The sequence below is a fragment of the Hemicordylus capensis genome, chromosome 1 (assembly GCF_027244095.1).
Source record: "Hemicordylus capensis ecotype Gifberg chromosome 1, rHemCap1.1.pri, whole genome shotgun sequence".
Taxonomy (NCBI): domain Eukaryota; kingdom Metazoa; phylum Chordata; class Lepidosauria; order Squamata; family Cordylidae; genus Hemicordylus; species Hemicordylus capensis.
In genome coordinates, this window is record NC_069657.1 from 71561901 (window position 1) to 71568559 (window position 6659).

The following is a 6659-nucleotide window of genomic DNA, read 5'->3' on the forward strand; positions in this document are numbered from 1 at the left end:
TATACGTTGATGGGATCTGAGCTGTCAGTGAGTGGCCAGGAGAGAGATCTTGGGGTTGTAGTGGACAGCTCTTGGAAAGTGTCATCTCATTGTGCAGCAGCTGTGAAAAAAGCTAATTCCATGCTAGGAATCATTAGGAGGGCGATTGAAAATAAAAATGATTATATTATAATGCCCTTATACAAATCTATGGTGCAGCCACATCTGGAATACCGCATACAGCTTTGGTCACTTTGAAATCTTAAGGTGCAGAAGAAGGCAATCAAAATGATCTGGAGCGAGATCCGTCTAGATCCATAAGTATGGGTTCTGCACCTGCGCAAAGACCACGTGGTAGCTATGCCACAGCTTGCCGGGGCATCCAAGCCACACCCACACGCTGGCGCGTGCTATTTAAGGGCTGGTTGGACGCCATCTTCCTCAGTTCTTTTCTGACCGCCTTCGCGTTCAGACTCCGGTCTACCGCCTCTTGTCGGATTCTTCCTCTGAGTTTAACGGACTGATTCTTTTCGTGTATGACTTCGGACTGGCTGACGTTCTCTGGTAAATTGTTTCGACCTGTATTTTCTGTCTTCCATGTATCCCCTGGCGTTTCTCCGACCCGGACCGGCCCTGACTACCCACTTGCGCGTCCCATCATGTCGGACGAAAAGAAAACCTTTAAAAGGTGTGAGGGATGTGATGCTAAACTTTCCTCCAAAGACCTTCATGACCTCTGTCGTCTTTGCTTGGGAGAGCAACATAATGTTTCCACTTGCAGAATTTGTTTGTCTTTTTCAAAACAAACTCGCAAAAATCGGGTGCTATGACTGAGGGCAGCTATCTATGACGATGTATTGGGCCCCTCATCGACGACCCCTACGCGTTCGACAACGGCCCAGAAATCGCCCTCTTCGAAGTCGATGACGTCTCCCTCGACGTCGACCGCTCATCGATCGCGGGCCCCCAAAAGCCTAGCCCCGATCGCGGTCTCAGTGTCGACAGCTCCGCCTTCAACATCGACATCGGAGCCGACACGAAAACATTGCTCGACGCACCTGACGTCCAAACATCACAAATCCAAGCATAGAGACGCGCCCTCGGACTCTCCGCTGCCGACAAAGCACCAGAAAACCGTTGACCTCACTGAGACTCCATCGCCTCCATCGACGGCTCAAACAACCACACAGCCGCCAGTTTCACCGACGAGTGATTCGCTCCCGCTGTCGATGCCGTCCTACCAGTTACCGAGGGCTAGATCGCTCTCACCAGCGCCAACGCCAGCGGTTTCCTCTGCTCCTGCTTCACCAAGCATACAGGCCGGACCTTCGACATCGACCTTACACACACCTCGAGTCTCCGCGTCTACGGCAGTCTCACTAAGCCGCCCAGCTTCCACCGTCAACATCGCCACTGGGACGCCTATCGACGCCGAGGCTTCCGCTGAGCAAACACTCCTTTCTATGCTGGACTCGGCTTCTACGACACCGACTCCTTCGACGTTTACCGGGTTCCCGGCGTCCACCGCTGACCCAAATGCCCCGGTTTTGTCGACGGATACTACGCTCTCCGCGGTCCACCTTCAGAATTGTACTTCATGGCACTCCTGTGGTTTCCTTCACCAATCAGCGATGGTCCACGCAGTAGATGGTACAGGCAACGAGTCTCCGGCTGCGCCATACGAGGACGCCCCGCTACGATCTTGGAAGCCAGTTCAGCCCATATCGATACCGAAGTTACCCTCGATGTCGACAAAGGCCTCCCAGACCCCACGGGTCCGCTTAACACCACAAGCCACACAAACGAAGGCTCCTCAACTTCGTTCCGTCGGCACCCAAACTCGTCTTGCCCGCTTTCCCCGAACGGTCACCGCCGATACACAGACAGCACCTCTCCGATCCCCATCACGCTCAGAATCGGACCATTATGGCTCTTCGGATTTCGAGTCCGATGTCGAAGACGAGATCAACCCACCAGCTGATGTGCCACCTTCGTCCTATGTTTCGCTGACTGAGGAGATGCGTTCTTATCATAAACATGTACGGACCATGGCAGAATCCCTCGGCCTCGATGTCCGCTCCAACCAAGCTGCAATCGATGATCCAGTATACAATTTCATGTCGCAGACACAACGATCACAACCAATAGCACTCCCTATGCTCCCGGTTATTACTAGAGCAGCAAAGTGCGCGTGGGAAAACCTTCACACCTCCACTCCTACAAGTAAACGCCTTGAAAGCTTGTACCACATTCAAGACATAGACAACACTTACCTTTTGAAACATCCACTCCCGAATTCTCTTGTAGTGGATTGTGCAGCCACCTCGAAATCGGGTCGTCGGTATTCAACCCCACCTGAAAAGGAAGGCAGAAAATTGGACATAATAGGCAGGAAAGTCTATTCCACTTCCTGCCTCTCAATCAAAATCGCTAATTATGCAGCGTGCACTGCAAAGTATGCACACAGCATATGGGAGTCCCTCCATATCGACTTACAGTCTCTGTCTCCAGAGGACTTCAAAAAGAAGTTCGACCAGACCCTTGATAAGTCGGCGGATTTGACGCGACAGCAGCTCAGCATCGCTAAACATCTAGCCGAATCCGAATCCCGATCACTCACGGCGTCGGTGATGCTTCGACGTCATGCCTGGCTCCGCTCCACCGGCCTACAGACCGACATGAGAGATAAGATTGAGGGCCTCGCTTTCGATGGGACAGGACTCTTCAGCCAATCCACAGATACAACCATGGAACAACTTAAAAAATCGAAATTTACAGCCAGGACATTCACAACCACGGCCTCTACCTCCACATACAGTTATAAGAATCGCTCCTTCACAAACAGACAACGCACTACCTTCCGCCAACAAGATCGGCGTGATTTCAGAAAGCCCTATTCCTCCTATGGAAAGCGCTCTTACGCTAACAAGGGCAAGTACTCTCAATCCCAAAAGCCTAAGCCTCTTGACGCCCCGAAGCGTCTTTGATACTTTGGTCAGCCCACGGAATCCCACCTACTCCCCTTCCCTGCCTGCAGGGGCATTACCTCGAGAGCCACACATCACCACCAGATTGGCAAGCCATGCCCCTGCATGGCGCAACATAACATTGGACCGCTGGGTCTTGAAGATTGTATCATCAGGTTACGCAATAGAGTTCAAGACACTGCCAGGTTACAAGGGGATGAAAATCACTCCTCCCTCGGAAACCTTACTGAACGAGGTGCAGGAGCTATTACAAAAGGGTGCTATCACCCAGATTCCGTGGGCATGACGGCGGGAAGGTTTCTACTCCCGCTATTTCCAGATCCCAAAAAAGGATGGTGGTCTCCGTCCCATCATGGATCTCCGTCAACTCAACAAATATGTGAAAGTAAGGAAATTTCGAATGATGGGGTTGCAAGAGATTCTCCCTCTCCTTCAGGACGAGCGGTGGCTGGCAACCCTGGATCTGAAAGATGCCTATTTTCACATCGCCATCAGAGACAACCACAGGAAATTTCTCCACTTTACAGTAGGAGATCGAGTATACCAATACAACGTATTGCCATTCGGACTGTGCACCGCTCCCCGAGTCTTTACAAAATGTATGGCTGTTGTGGTTGCTTACCTCAGAACCAAGGGCATTGCGGTGTACCCATACCTAGACGACTGGCTTCTGGCCTCAGGCGAAAGAAAACAGTTACTTTCCCAGATCCAGTATGTGTTCCATCTTCTCCGAGACCTCGGACTCCAAGTAAATTGGAAGAAATCAAACTTGGAACCATTACAATGACTGCAATTCATAGGGGCAGTCCTGGACACTGTTACTCAAAGGGCATACCTACCTCAGGATCGCTTCCTGACAATTCAGGAATCAATATCCCTATTTCAGGGCCATCCCAAACAGCCTGCCCACCTCATACAACGCCTCCTAGGCCTCATGGCATCATGCTCGGCTGTAGTTCCGTTCACGAGATTGAAGCTCCGAAAGCTCCAGCTATGGTTCCTATCAGTATTCCATCCTCATACAGACAACCCAGGGAAGCTGCTGGAGTTACCACCTCAGATCCTCTGCACTTTGACATGGTGGGCTACGCCAACTCACCTCTTGAGCGGTGTGCCGTTCCAAACACCAACTCCCACGGCGTGGCTCACGACAGATGCCTCCCTCATAGGTTGGGGAGCACACTGCGATGGTCATCGGGCACAGGGTCGGTGGTCCTCAACACAAACCCACCTTCACATCAATTTCCTCGAACTCCTAGTTGTTTTTCAAGCTCTCCAAGCATTCCTACCCTTACTCCAGGACCAAGTGGTTCAAATTCAAATCGACAATATGACGGCTCTAGCATACATAAACTGTCAAGGGGGTACAGTGTCACGCAGCTTGTGTGCCCTAAGTGCTCAACTGTGGCATTGGTGTATCCGTCACCACATTTCTCCCCTGGCGATTCACATAAAGGGCCTGCACAACATCCTAGCAGACGACCTCAGCCGAGTGTTCCTCGAGGAACGCCACCATGAATGGTCCCTGAGGTTGGATTGTATCACTACCCTATTTCATCATTGGCTATACCCAACCATAGATCTCTTTGCGACGGCCGAGAACTCCAAGTGTGTCCGTTTTTGCTCGAGAGCAGGCCACGACCCCCTGTCCCTAGGGGATGCCTTTCAACTGGATTGGGCGAGAGAAAAACCATACATGTTCCCTCCCCATCCCCTGCTCAACCGCGTAGTTGCCCGACTACTGTCCACCCCAACATCGGGAATACTGGCGACACCATGGTGGCCCCGACAGCCCTGGTTTCCGCGAGTACTCAGACTGTCGAATGGTTGCTACTCTCACCTGCCTCAGATTCCAGACTTGCTGTCTCAAGACAACGGAAACGTCCTAAATCCAGATGTACAGATCCTCCGTCTCACCGCTTGGCGAATCTGACATTAGACAACATTCTCCTAAACCAATGTAAGCCTTCCACCAGGCGAAATTATGATAGTAAGTGGTGCAGATTCCGACTCTATGCTAGAACACGAGGTTTTCTACCCAGACGCACTTCCATTCGTGACGTTTTGTTGTACCTCACTTCCCTAATGTCCCAAGGCCTCTCCAACGTGTCCTTGAAGGTACACCTGGCGGCCCTCTCCTCGAAGCACCCAGGCAGCGACGGAAAGACTCTGTTCTCTCACCCCGCAAAGCAAGGCATTCCTTAAGGGCCTATCAAACATTTTCCCACCTGTCAAAACTCCTGTGCAACCCTGGAGCATATCCCTTGTCCTCTCATCCCTCACAGAACGCCCTTTCGAACCCATGGCATCGGCCCCTCTGAAGCTGGTCTCCTTAAAGACTGCATTCTTGGTAGCCATCACTACTGCCAGAAGGGTAAGCGAACTTACTGCATTACGGACAGATCCACCTTACACCAGATTCTTCCCAGATAAGGTCCTGATGAGACTAGATCCAACATTCCTACCCAAGGTGGTCTCGGACTTCCACCTAAATCAAGATATTATCCTCCCCACGTTCTTCAGAGCTCCCTCCTCCGCACTGGAACGCTCCATGCACGCCTTGGACGTCCGGAGGGCCTTGTTATAGTACCTTGATCGAACAAAAGACTTTCGCTCCACGACCCGCCTGTTCGTAGCCTACAAGGGCCCTAAGAAGGGCACCAACATCTCCCGCCAACGCTTATCATCATGGTTGGTCAAGCTCATCAAACTCACTTACCGAATGCAAGGCAAGTCTCCACCTGAAGCCATCAAGGCCCACTCAACTCGCGCCTACGCTTCCTCGGCCGCACACCTCTCCGGAATCTCCTTCAAAGACATCTGCAAAGCTGCTACCTGGTCCTCGAAAGTACCTTTTGTAAAACACTACGCGCTGGATATACGCTCTGCGGCAGAGGCGAGCTTTGGGAGAAGTGTCCTTAAAAGGGTGTTACAATAGCCTCTACTGCCCTCCTCCTCTTGGAGCTGGCTAAACACCCATACTTATGGATCTCGACGGATCTCGCTCCAGATAAACAGGTTGCTCACCTGTAACTGATGATCTGGTAGAGATCCGTCGACATCCATAAGACCCTCCCGTCCTCCCCTCTGCAGTAGAGCTAATCTGGTTTGCGTATGCGTGTGCGGCCTCGCCCTTCATCGTTGCTTCTATTTGTTGAAACTTCAAGGAACTCACCTGTACTCTCGGATCGTCGTCTTCAAATCGGCGGTCGTCCAAGAACTGAGGAAGATGGCATCCAACCAGCCCTTAAATAGCACACACCAGCGTGTGGGCGTGGCTTAGATGCCCCAGCAAGCTGTGGCATAGCTACTGCGTGGTCTCTGCGCAGGCACAGAACCCATATTTATGGATGTCGACGGATCTCTACCAGATCATCAGTTACAGGTGAGCAACCTGTTTATCAGGGGCATGGAGCACCTTCCTTATGAGGTTAGGCTACAGCATCTTGGGCTCTTTACCTTGTAAAAGAGGTGACGAAGGGGAAACATGATTGAAGTGTATAAATTATGTGTGGAGAGGGTGGACAGAGAATTTTTCTCCCTCTCTCACACAACACTAGAACGAGGGGTCACCCCCATGTAACTGAAGGTCAGGAAATTTAGGACCAACAAGTGGAAGTACTTTTTCACACAGTGCATAATCAATTTCTGGAATTCCTTGCCATGGGATGTGGAGATGGCCACCACCTTGTT